This window comes from Coenobita brevimanus, chromosome 79 (assembly GCF_032717465.1).
Source record: "Coenobita brevimanus isolate Jiangsu-jjx chromosome 79, ASM3271746v2, whole genome shotgun sequence".
Taxonomy (NCBI): Eukaryota; Metazoa; Arthropoda; class Malacostraca; order Decapoda; family Coenobitidae; genus Coenobita; species Coenobita brevimanus.
In genome coordinates, this window is record NC_137032.1 from 14,396,529 (window position 1) to 14,415,236 (window position 18,708).

An 18,708-nucleotide genomic window follows, 5' to 3' on the forward strand; every position below is an offset into this window, starting at 1 on the left:
AAGGGGAACTTCTACCTGTATCGAGTATTTTAAACCCCAGGTGAGCGATTTCTCTATGAATTTTCGATGTTTCTCACAAAAAAGGGAGGTTTGAGCCAAAATAATTTTTTTTTTCCAAAATTGGTCGGGATTGGGGGGAGTCAGTGGTGGAAAATCGGTCGGGACGGGGTGGGTTAAGAGTGAAGGAACTGTAAAGTGTTGAGTTATCTGCATGTGAGTGAATGGGATTAAGGCTGATAGGTAAGAGATCATTAATATGAATTGAGAATAGCGGTTGGAGCATGGAATGATTCTTGTGATGAGCCAGCATTAATCAAGTGGAAATTGGAATATGCTTTTACTCTTATCTTTCTGTCGCTGAGATATGAGGAAATCAGTGGAACAAAAGATGATAGGCCATAGAAAGGGAGTTTGGATAGCAGGGAACGGTGCCACACTCTGTCAAAAGCTATAAAAATATCAAGGGCTGCTGCTTGGGTTTCTCCAGCTTGGTCAACTGACTGATGGATGGTATGAGTCAAGAGACTGAGTCTATCAACAGGGGATCTTTCGTGGTGAAAGCCATACTGTCTGTCACTGAATAAGTTGTTGGATTCAAGATGTTAAACAATATACTTATTAATTACAGTCTCATATACTTTACCAACAGTAGATGTGATAGGTATTAGGCTGTACTCAGAGGGGTCAAAGGAACTTCCTTTCATCGCGTTTGGGTGGATATTGGTTTCTTTCCAAGGAATGGGGAATGAAAAATTATGTATGCATAACTGAGGAGAATTACGAGACCAAATGGTGCATTCAGTGTTTCTAGCCATACCCAAGCAGCCCAGAACATTGGAGTGCAGCAAATCATAGAACAATCAGTAGGCGTATTATGAGCCAGGTTACTAAAGTAATCTTCAGAGTGACAGTGGACAGAATGGGGGTAAAGATTAGAAGAGAGACTGCAAAAGAACAGTTCGGCTTCACAGAGGGAAAGGGTATCAAAAATGCTATTTTTGTTTTAAGGATGTTGGCAGAAAGAACGACAGAAGTGTGAAAAGATTTATGTGTATGTTTCATAGACTACAAAAAAAGCTTTTGACAAAGTGAAGCATGTGGAGTTACTTCAAAAACTGAGAAGGATGGGAGTTGATGGGAAGGATCCGAGGTTGATAGGAAATCTATACATGGAACAAGAAGCTGCAGGAAAAATTGAAGAACTATGTGATTGGGTGCAGTTAAGACGAGGAATGCGACTGGGTTGTGCGTTGTACCCAGTCATTTTTTCGTTATATGGGGTAATGATAATGAGAGAAGTGGAAGGCCTGGAGGGTTTAAAAGTGGGCGGCCTTAACATAAATAATAAAAGGTATGCCGATGTCACAGTGTTGATTGCAGACCCCGAGGAAAATTCACAGAGACTTTGGAAAGTTTGAACAGAGTTAGTGAAGAAAAAGGATTAAGCATAAATTTGAAAAAGACGGAATGCATGGTAATAACAAAAGGTAGAGAGTTTAGATGTAATGTGAATATACGAACAAAAGAATAATTCAAATGAACAGGTTTTGTTATCTGGGAATCAGGTAACCAAAGATGCATGGTGTGATGGAGAAATTAGAAGAAGAATTAGTGAGGCCAAAAGGGTTTTCGATGGAATGAAAAGCCTTTTGACAAACAGATATATATTGATAAAAAGTAGAAAGAGGATGGTGAAAACATATGTGTGGCCTGTGATGTGTATGGCTGCGAAGCGTGGACCATCTGTAAGAATATGGAAAAGAGACTGGAAGCAGAGGAGATGTGGTCCTGGAGAAGAGTTTTGAAAGTGTCGTGGACAGAGTTACTGAAAGAATATTGGAAAGAATGGAAACAAGTCGAGAACTACTGATGGTAATTAGAAGGAAACAACTGCACATCTTGGGACACATGATGAGAAGAGGATAGATGGAATCTTTGAGTCTGGCAGGAAAAATGGAAGGTAGAAGAGTTTGGGGTAGATCAAGAGAGAAGTAAGAGAAGTATATGGATGGAATAATGAGAGTCACAGGAGGCAAGTAAAAGACTACAGAAATGTGCAGAAGACAAAATAGAAGAAGAATGGAAGTCCATGATGGTCATCGCCATATCTGGCATGGCGCATCGGTAAGGTAAAGTAAGTCTGAATAATTAAGTTAGAACTGGAATAAGTTATGAGGAACACTTTTCTAAAATGATTGGAGGAATTCCATATGGACTAGAGCACTGTTGGTTGGTAAACAGTCTACAATGGATTTTGTGTATCTAGTCTGTAACTTAAGTGGAACAATTCTGGGAGAGTCAACTTCTAGTACAGGGACGTTCTGACTGACTTTGTCTAAGGTAGAATTTCTGGCAAACATACTAACAATGATGTTTGCTTTTCCACGTAGCGTATACAATGTCTCCACCTGAAGATTTCAGTGTGAGATTCGGTGATGATTTGTTAAAGTTGTCGTTGAAACGAATTGAGAGTTGACCAGAGTGTTCTATTGTCATTAGGATTATTTAATAATCTGGATGCTTGGTTGTGAAGATTGTTTGATTTAGCAAGATTTATTACTACTTTTGCATGGTTTCTAGCGACTATATTTTGACGGAGGCATTTTTTTTTTTTTAAGTAAAGATTATATGTTAAGGACTTTTGGGTCGTTGCTCTGGCACTGCTTCTGTCATCCATTTTGGGGAATCTGATCATTTAGTAAATTGTTGACTGTGTATGAACAGTTTCATATCAGCTTGTATTAAGTAATTAATGTGGGACTGAGTAGAATAATCGATGTCACTGGAGAAGAAAGACTGCCATGGAATATCAGCAAGACAATTTCTAAGTCCATCCCAGTCTGCCCTATCAAAGTGCCATCTGTTCACCCTGACTGGTTCAGAACGGGGGATTTTGAGGCAACTGAATACTGAGGCTTTGATGAGATTGTGGTCGGAAAATCCAAGTGGTGGTAGTACCTCTATCTTGTATTGATCTGGGTTATTTGTCAGGAATAAGTCCACGAGATTGGTGGTATGGTCAAGACTATCTGGGATTCTGGAAAGAACTTATTAAATTTGAGGACGGATCCGGATCCGGATCCTCTATCCACGGATCCTGATCTGGATCTTTTTAATGGCAATGACATTGACGGAGGTATGAGCTCTCTGAGCGATTTCTAGTTGAAAGTATGTATCTACCCCTGTAGAGTCATTAAGAGTATTAAAAAAAAAGATCCTAGTTTTAGGGGCACTGCATACACATTCTCTCTCTCTCTCTCTCTCTCTCTCTCTCTCTCTCTCTCTCTCTCTCTCTCTCTCTCTCTCTCCCTGTTCATTTCCATTACCATATATGTCATTGAATGCAGTACATATATTTACTCGAAATCTCTGACCCCACTGCATTATCACTCCTTGAGAGGGAAGAAGGGACGAAGAAACATACTTCAATTCTTGCGCATGATAATATATAAATTTGCCTTTCAAATGCCACTTACTGTACATTTTAAAATCTCTTATGTAGCCCATATATATAACACTTCCATATAGAAAATATGCACCAGTTATAGGAATTACTTTCAGAGTCTTGAGTCACAATCGGTGTACATTTTCTTTTTCTAGCTTGCAGGATTTGGAACTGGGTTGAATCACGGGATAATACTGTTGTGCATTGATAATCGCACAAAACATAGTTGTAGAATTCTGCAAAGAAAAAATAATCAGTATTCTTTGTGAAGAAGAAAAAAAAAGCCGGCGAGAGTGCATGGCTGAGAAGTCAGGCATTGGCAGTGAATGGTTAAAATAGATCTTGGTGTAAGTCTCTGATTTTCAATTAGCAACTTTTGAAATGAGTAGAAAACATGAAGCTATAGGTAAGAATATTCTTAATACTAATGACTGCGCATTGTGGAACATGTACGGCAAGCGGAAAACTTGTGATCGCTTGTCTTTGTTCGTTCATTTTAAGGTATGACTGAGGTCGGACGCAAAACCTCAACATAACACGTTTTAGGTTTTATCGCTCAACTGGGTCTGTGCTACATTAATAATTTCACATCTCTAATAACTGTAGCATTAAGATGCCACTTTTTGATCTCCAGCTACATTTAGGTGGGTCTTTTCCTAGTCTCTTAACTTTTCAAACCCCTGAGTATGACACTAATGCAGTGGTTCTTAACCTTTATTGAGTCACAGACCCCTTTGAGTATCTGGTGAAAGCTATGGACCCCTTCCCTGGAAAGATGCACATTAGCACATAAAACGTTTTGCATCCAGTGAATGTACTTTGTTTTAATGAAAACTACCTTACGCAATGTATGACATACACAAAGTATTAAACCATCTTTACAAAGAAGTATGTTTTCACTCTTGTTCGAGCAAAAACTAAAGGCCATTCAATGAGAATGTGAAAGACATCCAACTTGTGAAAATTAAACAAAACATAACTATAATTCTGCTCAAAAGTTCATTTCAATGAGAAGGTTGCTGTTGTTTGGCATGAATAAGAAAATGAAACTGTGGAGTGGTCTTTGACAAGGTAACAGTCATGTCATCTTTGACATCCAATTGATTTTGCCTTTTCGTTTTGATAGAAACAAACGATGAAAACCATGACTCACAAAGGTAGTAAACGGAATAAGAGCAGCCATAGTTCGTTTTGCCAGACGAGGGTAGGCTTGTGTTAACGAACACCAGAATTCTTCAAGACTCATCGATTTCATTTATTTATTTATTTTTTTCAGCTAATGCTGTTAAATGGCATCACGCAATATCGCTAAATTGTTCTCAATTGTTCTGACGTTCACGGACCCCCTGAAGCCCATCCATGGACCCCAGGTTAAGAACCCCTGCACTAATGGCTATGCCTTGTAGTCAGCTGCAGTAAATCTTTATATTGGGCATCACGAAAAAAAAAATGGAAAAGATGAATTCCTCCACCATCAGGAAAGGCTGAGTAGATTTAGGCTAATTCGTCATTTCACAATGTGTGGACAATCATTATTTTCATACTTATCACATATTAGATTCATTCCAAAACTATCCTAAGATGTTATAATGAATCACAGCCAAACTAAGGTAACAGACTTGCTTATGCTGAAATATTAAGGCTACTGATAAACAATATTTTTACCTGGGACGAAGCCAACAGTCTGCAAGTGGTACACCTGGGGGATTCTCTCTCTCTCTCTCTCTCTCTCTCTCTCTCTCTCTCTCTCTCTCTCTCTCTCAAGAGATGTCCGATTATCTGGTCTTGGAGTGCTCTGAGCGACAAAATTAAGGAATACAAAGTTGCCCTGCTTGGAGTTGGTTTACGATGTCAGCTGTTGCGTCAGCAGCTATTGTATCAGCTGACACATCACCTGACTATTAACTGATTTTCCATTTCGGCTATAAGGAGGCATTTTAGCGACTTTCTTATGTAATACAACATTATTCAGCTTGAAATTTCGAGCTGATCTGACGAGTCAACTATTGCATTAGGTGATCCATAAGCTGATTATTTAGCATTTTCAATTATGACCTGACAGAAGCATTAATAAAACATTTTCACATATTCTATGAGTTTCTAGGATAGAAACTTTTAAAAATTGGATGCAATAGTTTAGCCGCAGGTCTATGAACATAATCTCTTCTTGTTACCCACAGCCTCTCCGAGCCACCCACCGACCAACCACTCTGCCCATACGCCAACGCAGCAACAACCATCCCTGCAGCCGATACCAAAACCCGCCCATCTGCCACCGCTCCTTCACACCCACTGCTGTCACTACCTCTCTCCCCGCACCACCATGCCGCCTACCCACACACCCGCAGCCCATACCTCATCCCCTACACCAGTACTCACCACCACCCGCACCAGGTCGGGCCGCCTGTCCCTCCCTCTACCCAGATACTCCCACACACCCTCCCCACCCTGAATTCCATCATGCCCTGTGGGACATCCCAATTGCCCGGCCCACTAAGCCGCTTAGCCATACATGACCTCTTAAAAGCAAGGCAGCCTCACCTGTCTCCAGTCTGCAGCCTGACAGCACACTTCGCACCCTTCTGCCTCTACCACCTGAGATGAAAATCAAACACATCTTCTGGACCCCGGCCCGAGGACGCAGGTGCCATCTCAAGGACACTATGCAGTTCCTCCACCTCCTGTGGCAGACGCCTCTACCATCCACACTCACAGTGATCCACTCTCCACATCAGCAGCCAATCAAGCCAACACCCCACTGGACACACCTCCTGCGCCGTCTCACGCCATCGCCCCCATCATCGACATTTACCAACTTCAGTCACGGGGACGTGACTTCCACCTCCGTAATGGTGGTAAAATATCCACGCGGCAGAGCGAGCCAGACACCACAACCCCAGGAGGAGAGCAGAGGGAGGCAACCCCCACCCGACAAGGAGATGATGGGGAGGTATTTCCATGCTCTGAGTGGAAATAATATATATCCCCAGTGACCCGACGCCCCTCTTCCACGCAGCTGGACCACCAGGCAGTATTCAGTTTGAGTGCAATACACTCCGACAAAGGAAGCACTTGCTAGAATCGGGGTTGGACTTGCAACAGCCAAGTCCCAAGTGGGCCCTCAGACTCCATGTCCACCAGATCGGCCTCTAAAAGAGGAGGGGACTCCACTGGAGCCTTCCATCCTACTCTACCCCAGGGGAGCATTGGCACAGTAGAATCCACCGGATCTACTGTAGGAAAAGTGACCACCAGTTCTCCTTCTGACACCCACCTCCTGGAGCCAGCACATTGGCACGTCCCACAGACGACCTTCACTGGTACTCCCAAGGAGGGTGGCGAGCCCAAAGGTAGAATCCACTGGATATACTACCGGGGGGCAGACCACCGATCGTTCCTCAGCTGCGTTATCCCCTGACAGCAGGAGGGCAGAGTCCAACGGATCTGCAGCACCTGCCAGGAGACCCCATGGGCCTTCCCCTCCAGTTGTCCCCGAGCCGAGTGGTTTCCTGAAGAAGGGTCCACTGGTTTTCCTTCGGCTGCCACCCTGGGCAGGAGCCTAGGCAGAATCCATCAGATCTGCCTAGCTGAAGGGATATCTTCCAGACATCCCCCTCATGCCCAGGCAAGGAGGTCCAGCAGGGACCGTCAGGCCCGCCAAGCAGGGAAGCAGACCACCGGTCGTTAGCAAACTCTACAAAACACTAAACAGCATCACACTTTCCAACAGCAACACCACACAATCACATGCTGCCATCACAACAACAGACACCATACCCTCAAACAAACAAGAAGCAAACACTCTCATCAATCACTTTTCACAAGTCAGCCATCTAACCCCCCATCCGGAAGACCGACGTATCATCAGACATAAGAGACAGTTCACCACAGACCCAGACTACACACCTTTCACTTACAACCAGACGAAGCACATCATTAACAACCTCAAGCACTCATCTGCCTGTGGACTAGACAACATAAGCAACATTCACCTTAAACACCTAGGACCACAAGGCATACATGCACTCACCAACATATCAAACTACAGCTACTCATACAACATAATACCCAACTTCTGGAAGCATGGCAATATCATCACTATCCCTGAACCCAACAAAGATCCCACGTTACCCTCCTCACATCGCCCCATCACACTCCTCTGCACCCCCTCTAAAGTCACTGAATGACTGATACTACAACTAGTCACACCTCACATTCCCCTAGCCCAGTCACAACATGGCTTTAGGCCACTACACTTCACAAACACCCTTTTTACAGACCTTACACAGAGAGTTCTCGATGGCATGAATTCAGCTAGGCCACCACACAGAACACTCCTAGTCACACTAGACATTAGCAAAGCTTTTGATGCCATCCCCCGCCACAACCTCACAAACAAAATACTCAACACAAACATGCACAATAACACAAAAAGATGGCTGGCAAACTACTTAGCAGGCAGATGTGCACACGTAACATTTGCCGGTCAGTCTTCTAACATCAGAAACTTCACAAACGGCGTCCCCCAAGGATCTGTTTTGTCCCCTACACTCTTTAATCTATACATGCATGACGTACCCACACCCCACAGATACACATAGCTTCCTATGCAGATGATATAACACTTACATGTACACACCAAAACGCAAACACAGCTGCACACATCATTCAACCTTACCTCAACACACTACACGAATGGTTCACCACAAACAGGCTCAAAATAGCCCCAGCCAAATCTACGGTGACTCTTCTCACAAACTGGACAGCAGAACACAATCACATCCCACACCTCACCATAAACAACACTCCCCTACCACACACACACACACACACACACACACACACACAAAACCCTTGGTGGTAACATACAATACGTCAATGTCATTTAAACAACACATCACAAACATTAAAAATAAAACAAAACCAAGACTCAATGCTTTGAGGTCGCTTGCCCATACAACATTCGGACACAACAAGGAAACCACCACCACAGTATACAAACAATACATACGTTCAGTGATGAATTATGCAAGCCCTGCCTTGGCTTCTAACCTGACCAAAACACACTACAAAACTCTACAGACCATACAGAACAAGGCCCTAAAAATAATCACAGGCTGCACAGGTACTACACCCACAGACCACCTCCATCAAGAAACCAAAGTCCTCAAAGTCAAGGATCACCTAGACATGAGAGGCACCCAGTTTCTTGCTGCAGCCTCCACAAACCCACACCATCCACTACAGTACATGGTAGCACATCCACCCACACCAAGGAACATCAAAACAACACCCAGCACACGATACCATACACAAATACTGTCATCTCTCCCCCCTCCCTCACCTCAGACCAGCTTCCAGAAGCATATCCACACTCAGATCACTTGCCTCTCCGTTCAGTCACTTAAAGACAACACACAGCTGCATGCACGGCCTCCTAACATCCACCCTTCTGAATCCTATCTTCCTCGTGAGGACAGGGTCCACCTGGCCAGGCTGAGATGTGGGCACCATCCAGCCCTCTTAAGCTACCAGAAGAGGCTGGATGACTCCGTCGCTGACGCCTGTTCAGGATGCAACACAGCACCCCATAGTATTAAGCACATTTTGGAAGACTGCATTGAACACAATCACCTATGCCAACAACACAACATACACTCTTTGAGAGCTCTGTGGGAAAGCCCGGTCTCGGCCATGGCCTTCCTAAGGGGCTCAGGGCTGTTCGGCCAGACTGCCTAGGGAACAACTACTACTACTACTACCACCGGTCATTCCCCCTCCGTGATTCTGGAGGTTCCTTCCAAGGGCAACACCTCTTGCTCAGCTCGCCCCTCCTGTGGCAGAGCAAGGCGTCCCTCTCGCCTCCCCTCCTGTACAGAGCATGAAGCCAGTTCCCCCACAGGTACCCTGCCAGAGACTAGGCCAGGAGAGACCAGCCCAAGGCCAGGCGTACTGTCACTGTGGTATCAACCTCAGTGCCTACAGCAGCTGATGGACTCCCCTAGAGCAAGCAGCCGCAGCCCATCCCTGACAACCTCCTCTCTCAGGTGAGACCGCAGCCCCCGGCGCCAGTGCACCGCTCCTGACAGTGTCCGGACCTCCCCAAGACAGGTGGCTGCAGTCACCCCCTGATGGCCGCCTCCCTCAGGCCAGGCCACGGCTCCAGGGAAGCAACGACCGTCCTGCAGCCGACCCCCGGCCCGGACCAGGTTAGGTCCGCCCTCAGGACACCCACAATGATGAAGGGCAGGCACCATGCTGCGTGCTCCTGGCCCTGTTTGGCCCTAGTCCCGAAGGCCACTCCTTTCCCAGGACCCCCACTAGGAAAGGGCTGCCCATCATTCTGCCCTTCAGCTCAACTAGGACACCCGGCAACCCCAACAGTGACTCCCACCAGGAGCGCACTCATGACACCCCCTCCCCTAAGCCCTACTGCCATCTGCAGCTGCCAGCATAGTGGGCCCAGACACGCCCTAGTGCCACTTACAACCTGTACCTGTGAGTAGAAGTACTCTGGACTGTTATTACATTCCCCGTCAATGTCTACCCCTTTGTGTGATAGAATAATACCCCATGCAAAGTTAATTCCCCCCAGTGCCCTTAGTGATATTCTGGCCCCAATATCCAGTGAATTGTGAACCCAGTAGTGAACCCATATTGAGTGCTAACATTGGTACAAAGGCGCCAGGTCCCAGCCGTCTCACGTGTGTGTCCCCTCCCCCCATGCAGTAGACAGTTAACTCTATAGACGTATAAGTGTTGTGTCTTTGCTTCCCGAGTCACTGTTTACAATATGTACCTCCGATTGATATCCTGTCTATGTCAAGTGAGTGTGCTAAAGGTAATACTCTGTGAGTCCATATAATGCAAGGATCCTCTGGAACAGTGTCACCTCCCGTCCATGTCACGCGAGTATATAACAAGTGATATATCCCTATGTTCCATGTCACGCGAGTATAACATAATGCCGCCTGTATCTCGTCTATGTCACACGGTGATATAAAGTTGCGTCTACGTCACGCGGATGTGTTTTAGGTGATAGAAAGTTGCGTCTATGTCACATGACTGTGTTGAGGAGTAGGCCTAAGGTAATATCTTTGGCCCTGTCACACGCATTTATGCATATGGAGACAGACTGTGTTAGAGGCTCTATTGTGTCTTCACCTCTGTGTGTGTTCTAGCGAGACATATCCAGTGTGTTGTAAGTGCCATATGTATATTGTATCGTGGACATATCTAGTGTAAGTGTGGACTGTAATCCTCTGTATTGGCTAATATATTTGTACTGAATAGGTTTGGTCATGTACCGTTGTGTATATCGTTGTACTAATCTTCGTATCTTGTTCTGTGCGTGATATACGTGTGCCTTTGGTCAGTTGGTATTTGGGCTTCCTCTCCTTGTCTGCATACTCTGGCCCGGTCGAGAACAAAGAACCCAAGACCCACACTGTATCTGAACCCGAGAAGTTGGGGTCAGACTATGCTGCATAACAGTTACCATATGAACTGTGGATGATCGACAAGTGTTGCCATATAAAGTGTGATTAGTGGACAGGTGTTATCATAATAAACTGTGGTTGGTCGACACATACTACCATAATAAGTGTGGGCGTGTTACCATATAAAATTTGGATGGTGGACAAGTACTATTGTTTATGCTGGACAGTGGTGAATACAGCCATACAAACTGTGGCTGGTAAATATCAGTTACCCTGTAAAGACTGGTTAGTAGATAGGCATTACATATAAACTGTGGTTGGAGAACACGTGTTGTATAAATATGAACTGTTGGTGGTGAGCACATGATACCATATATACAGTGGTTTGTGGACATGTGCCACCATATAAAGTGTGCTTGGTATGCATGTGCTGCAATATAAACTGTCGTTGGTAAGTGGTGCAACATAATCTGTGGTTGGTAAGTGTTGTCATAGCAAATGTGGTTGGTGGACAAGCGTTGCCCTATAAACTGTGGTTTGTGGGCCTTCACAGTGTGTTGTACACAAGTGTCACATGGCCATCAACGTGGTCATCCCGCTGCTTATCCTACTCGAGGATGATGTACACAACGGTAAGTGCTCCACACCCTCTCATTAAGTGTAACAGCAGACTATGAGACACTTTTCATAGTGTAGGACTGTATTTTTTTGTCGATTACCCTATCATCATGATTTAAGTATTTTTTACAACCCACTACCAGCAGTGGGCTGTGTCCTCAATATTTCTCACTCCTCCCTGCAAGTCAGAGAGTAACTTTCCTCGCCATATTCTTTTTCTTGTGCTTTGTATTGCTCTCACTTAAAATAACTCAACCGCCATAGCCGGCAGGGAAATTTTGAATAAATTTTGACCATAACAGGATACGAAAGGTCTCTCTCTCTCTAAAAAAAAAAAAAAAAAAAACAAGTAAACTCTTCAATCGGAGGATGCCTTCATCTTTATATATATATATATATAGATATATATATATATATATATATATATATATATATATATATATATAGATATATATATACAGAGGTGGCCACCCGGTACACAAAAAATACCGTCGGTACCATTACCGGTACTTGCCTAAAATTGCAGTGTCACTGCCGGTACAGGTACAAAAAAGAAAGTACCGAGTACCGACTCGGTACTCGGTATATGAATTTGAATAAACTTGCTCAGTATTGATTTTTTTTTTTTTTTTTGTTACCACACTGAGGACCCAGAGACTAGCCTTATTAGCAGAGCCGGACCTGAGGAGAGATGAAAGATGTTGTCAGACAATTGTCACAGTCACATTAACTATGGGATGACTAAAGCATAAGGTTTTGCCACCGTTCAGTCCTTTACTTTCAATACATAGATCGCTAAACTTTAACTGGCCACTCTAATTCACATTCTCATACACCTAATTTAATGTTTATCAAAAATAAACATACTTTTATTACTACATCGTGTCAATACATGCACAATAATCTGATTAATAATTACACAGTGCACTTCAGTTTTCTTTTCCTGTGTTGCTCTTGAGGAAAATGAGCAAAATGATAGTCACTGAGTCCCGCCCGTTTCGGTTTGAGCACGTCCTTACCCAGTGAAAACAGACGTTCCACAGCAGCACTGGATGGTATTGGCGTGTTATAAGTTGCATATAAGTCTCTGAAAACCTTGCAAGGAAAGCAGTCCTTGTTGATTTTATGTTTCTGGAGCTTCTCGAAAAATTCCTTTACTAGCTATATCCCAGTCTCCCTTTTCTTCCTCCCTTTTACATAGAGGGGTTCGGAAAACTCTTCCGTGACATCCTGCTTATCATCATCATCAGTGGTGCTGCTGTCCGCGTCCTCTAGCTTGGTCTCTAGTAGTGACACCATCTTCCTCTCCACCCTTTTCCTCATTTTCTCTGTGTCGTAGGAGGCAGACTCAGGTTAACTAAGCCAACCACGATAGCTTGAATTGGGGATGAAAGGCAGCAGCAAGTAGGCAGTCAGTGTCCTCGAAAGGATGGCCGAACCTGCTTTCCACACCCCCAGTCACTGGATTCACCAAAGGCTAGCACACGTCAGATCGGCGGTTTCCTTCACCTCTTTTAATTTCTTGAGAGCACATGGCCAGGGTCGGCAGCAGTCCTCCCATGTAGGCCTTTTCCTCACTTTTTTTTTTTTTTTTTTACATGATGCTTGAATATAGATACATAAAATGTACTGGTACCGAGTACCGACAAAATGTGCTTAAAAATGTACCATCGGTACCAATTTCGGTACATGAGAAAAGGAGTGTCACTACTGCTACCAGTTCTCGAACTGTAACTCGGTAATGTAACTCGCTACTTTTGTACCTCGGTACTTCCCACCTATATATATATATATATATATATATATATATATATATACAGTATATTATATATATATATATATATATATATATATATATAATTTGGTTTCACGCTAGGTATCCCCGAAGGGCTAAGGCGTTGCCCCTGGGTAGAGGACTTTTGGACTAGAGCCCTTCCTGATGTCTACCAATGACCCTTGGGTGGATTCAATCCTCCGACCCTTCGGTCAGAGCGGAGCGCTCTAACCCACTGAGCCACGGCTCTACACAGTATATATATATATATATAGTACCCTTATTATCAAATGATTCTATTTGCCATAAGAGAAAATTTCCGAAAATGAGGACTTATATATACACTATATTACTACCCGGAATATTATAGCCGTTTTCTGAGTGGAAGTGAATCGTCTACTGGAACTTAACCCGAGATGTCCCGTCGACGTATGGGTACGTTGCAACATTTTGCATTTGCCAGTCCCGTCGATGTACTGGTACATTTTGCAATTGCAAGGTCCCTAATTTGCACAATTTTCAATTTTTGCGCGTGATTTTTCGTACGTATACACAGGACACCTTCCTCTATTCCTCTACAAGATGCCAAGCAGGGACAATGCCTTACACCGCATAACCTCCCCCCCCCTGCACGCCATTGTCTCGGCAATTCACCTGTTACCAGTGACCTGGCCAATAAAGACATTCAGGGCCAGAGTGATTCCCCAATCGATGACAATGTGGAGGACAAAGTTTACATAGCATTAGAGGAAGAAACAGTCAGAAATGATGATCAGGTAATGTGGCAAAAGAAGATCAGGAATGGTGATGAGTTAGTGAGTGAAACAATGCTTATAATGCCTATATTACTGTTTGAAAACCAATATACTCTCATTCTACATATAAATTCGTACCAAATAAATAAATAAGTACCGTTTAGGAATGGTGTGGAATAGTTATCCTGCCATAGAACTCGTTTTCTTTGCAGCCAGCCTGATAGAAAATCCTGCGAGGTAAGAAGGTACTCCTACCTGTATCGAGTATTTTAAACCTCAGGTGAGTGATTTCTCTATGAATTTTCGATGTTTCTCACCAAAAGTGGAGGTTTTAGCCAAAAAAAAAAATTTCCAAAATGGTCGGGACTGGGGGGTGTCAGAGGTGCGAAAGTGGTTGGGACGTGACGGGTTAAACTGAGACACTCTGACTGAAGAGCTTATTGCACATTAATCTTTATGGTTAACGCATACTAATCGTCGTCTGTTCATCTACAGTTGCTTGGTCGACTGGGCACAACAGGTCTAGTTCAATATTATATCTGTTTTCAAAAGAAAATGAGATGGAATAACAGAAGTAAAGTGATAGTCTTAATCCCATAACGTTTCTGTTTTTAAAAGAAAATGAAATGAATAGACAGGATCAAAATCAGAGTAAACTGAAAAGAAAAGAGACATGTTTGGCTAAAAGTTGTCTGGCAATTAGAACAACAAATTGTTCAAAGTGTTTGGGCTAAGTAGCAGGTGACTAAATAATTGAACAATACGTCGAATGCAAACCAAATTCTTTACAATCCAGTGTGAAAATAATGTGAACAATTCATCCAGTTAAATAATATATTAAGAGAGGAAATAAGCTGTCATATCAGAGAAGGGATCTGATATAACAGGAAAAAGATATTATCCACTGAAGGTAGGAGACATTCATGAAGTGGAAATATACTCATCCGTTAAAAAAAAAAAAAAAAAAATACATGTAACAATATAAACAAAGTGTTTGAAAACTGGAAGGAAGCTGTAACAGGATCTATTATGTGCCTATTAAAAAAAAAAAATATGATTTGGAATTTAAAGAAGTTTTTCTCTGTTGACTACAGCGGCACTGTGCTGACCGATAAAGAGGAAGAGAGTTCAGAAGATTCATTGCTTGGTGAACATGGTTGCCCCAGGAAAGGTGGGAGGTGAGCTTATCAAATACTTTTTCAAATATTTTTTGCCTTTAATTTTTCGAAAAGGAGTTGCAAATTTTGTGATGAGTGGACCTGGCAAGTAAATATGATAAGATAGATAGACCCCTCTGTTTATCCTAATATTCGGGTACCCAAGATTTTACCATTGTGTTAGACATAGTCTAAATGTTTGCGAAGTCCGTCACAAACCTTTATTCCGAAGGCCCTCCTATGTTTTCTTCCTGTATTTTGTTCTCAAGCTTCCGTTCTGACTAGAGTTATTCATAAACAGCATATCCATCAACATTTGTGTTCCACACAGTTCTGTTCCTTCACCAACTCTCTTGTTTTCATTGATTAACCCGCCACATCCCGACGTTTTCTGGGCAGTGGTACGCCCCAGTCCCGACATTTTTGGACCTTTTTTGGGGGGGGCCTCAAACATCCGCTTTTGGTGAGAAACTAATGAAAATCACAAAGAAAGGGGTCACCGGGGTCGATAAATGGCCCTAGCGGACCCAGGTGAGTTGTACCTGTACTCCCATTCTCTCACAGTAGTCTGGTCGTCTCACGTTTTTATGGTTGCTTGGGCTGTCTGAAATGATACTGTTTACGTACATTTTCATTTATTCCAATGTTGGAAACATGTATAACAGAAATACATTGGTTTTATACAGAAAAACATGAGAAATAAGGAATGTACCACTGTGCGAACCTAGCAAAATTGGTCGATTATGTCACCGATGGATAACAAACATCGTTATTTCATCAGCTATTGTATTTTTTCATGTTCCATATTACTTCCACAATAACATCATACCATTTTATACTTTACATAATTGTTTGTACATATTTTGAGGCATTATGAGAATAATTAGCGTTGAAATAGTGCTTATTTACCATGTGAAATCATGTTCTGCCATTATTTCCTCAACTCAGATTCTAATTATTCACCTTTTATATTACTTCTAACATAACATTATAACCCCTTTACATGTTATACAATTGGTTTTATAGATGTACATGCTTTACGAAAAGAATTAGCATAGCAATAGCGCTACCACGTGAGCTCATGTTCCGTCATTATTTTTTCAACTCAGAATCTATATTTTCACCTTTTATAATACTTCTAACATAACATATTACCCATTTACATGTTAGACAATTGCTTTTAGAGATGTACATACTTTACGAAAAGAATTAGCATAGCAATAGCGCTACCACGTGAGCTCATGTTCCGTCATTATTTTCTCAACTCAGAATCTATTTTTTCACCTTTTATATTACTTCTAACATAACATATTACACATTTACATGTTAGACAATTGCTTTCACTTTCTGCTTCCCTAACCATCCCCATACCACGCCGCACACGAACACCACGTGCACGTGTTGCCTCCCCCACACCACTCTCGCTTTCACGCATCTGTCTTCGCTCTCCTGCCCCACCACTTTCACTTTCTGCTGCCCTAACCATCCCCACACCACTACTTCCTGCCACAGAACACATAGGAGGAACATACCTGTGGAACAGTCGCGATGTTACCACTTTCTCCCGTGGCGATATCTTCTCCTTCCCTAGCCATGAAGATACGCCAGGCCCTGCTTCATCGTCCTCGTCCTCGTCCTCGTCCTCATCAGATTCTCTGTGTTGTGGTTGCCTAGGTGTCAGGGATGCAGCACGTGGTGCAGGCTGGCCATCCCTTGCCTTCCTGTATGTTATGTATTTCACTTTCCTTGGGGAAGGGACCTCCTCATCAATGCTGCTGGTAACCTCATCAGGCTGCACGTAATCTTTGTCAAGGGTGTCGTCGTCCAGTGGGGAATCACTGTCGCCTGTAAAGGCATCCAGGGAGACTTGTATCTCCTCGTCTGACAGACCACGACGCGCCATGTCTGACCTTGGTGACTGCTGAGCGGTAGGGGAGGGCGGTGATGATTCGGCCACTTTTTCGAAAAAAAATCATAATAAATAAAGTTTAAGAAATTCTTAAAATCTGCTTATTCCAAGAGGAAGCCACATCTTTTGGCTCTTTTGTGTGCTATTGTCAGTTCTTAAACTTACGTCATTTCTTGGCAGTAATCCAAACTCTTAAGGTCTCCAAAATGGCCGAACCATCCCTCTTGGTGTGGATGATTCGGCCACTGGCGTTGGATGGTTCGGCCACCATGTGGGATGATTTGGCCACTTGCCTCTGGGGCTCAATTAAAGAATTAAATACAGTAGGAAAATTAAGAATCAAATTTTCATCTGTGCTGACATGATTTATTGCATTTATTTTTACCTAAACAATCTCCTTTTAATGAAACAAGGAACAAACAATCTCCTTATAATGAAAGTAAATGGCTCTACTCTTGCCTATCTCAGATAAAATAAAACTATAATTTTGTGAAAGAAAATATCCGAGTCAAATGAAAGCTACTTCTCTTACATGCTGTTTACTCTTAACGCATTTTAAATCCAGTGAAACAAAAATCCAAAGTTGTAATACCTTTGCCTTCGCTTAGTGCTTTGTGAAACTGGTTCAGGTAATACTCCAATTATAGCGTTTCTTGAAACAGAAGCTTCATCAATTTCTGAGGGAAAGTAGAGAGAGAGAGAGAGAGAGAGAGAGAGAGAGAGAGAGAGAATATGTAATTTTATAGAAAAAAGGTAAGGGGATGAGTCTGTTATGATGTGGCAGGGGTAAACCAGCTCTGCTGTCGGGCCCTGCTGCAGATGTCACTGATTGCATTGCGCAGTTGACCTTTGTGCGGTGTGGTGCGGTGAGGATCAGTCCGTTCTCCCCTTTGGGGCTAAGATACGAATGAATGTGTTTGAATGGATGAGTAAATGGGGAGTGTGTCGTCCTGTTTCGGCTACCTCCCTTTCCTTGGGGGAAGCAGCCTAGGTATATAGATAGATAGAAAAAAAATCGTTAAATAAAGAAAATAAATCATTAGATAATTATGAGAGATGGTTCGGCCACCTGGCAACCCTGCCGAACCATCCCTCACTTCAAGTGGCCGAATCATCCCCCATGTATAAAGATGTACACATGGCGCCCCGAAACCCAGAGTTCATAAGCTGTTCGAGTGTTATCTACTCTCACATCACCTATAGACAATAAATGATATTTGCACTATATATGGATAACAACCCTGAAGTATTAATGGAGCTACTGCTTACGTTGGATCACCGAAAAAGTACATAGGGGTCATGAAAAATCATAAAATCTAACCTGATGTTGCTGTTTCCCGGCCAACCAAAACAAAAACACATGTGCCATTTGTCGGCAAGATCACGCAACTTCATGTGAAATCTCAATGATCTAGGTCCCCTACATTATTCAGGAAGGCCAGTGGCCGAACCATCCTCCTGGCCGAACTATCACTGCGCTCCCCTAAGTGGACGAGACAAGGGGAAGGCGGGGTCACGCTGGGTCTAGGAGCTTGCGCGCCTGGCGGCGAGTAGGTGAGGCTTGCGTAGTTGGGCGAAACAAAAATCAGGCACGAAATTTGAAAATTGTGA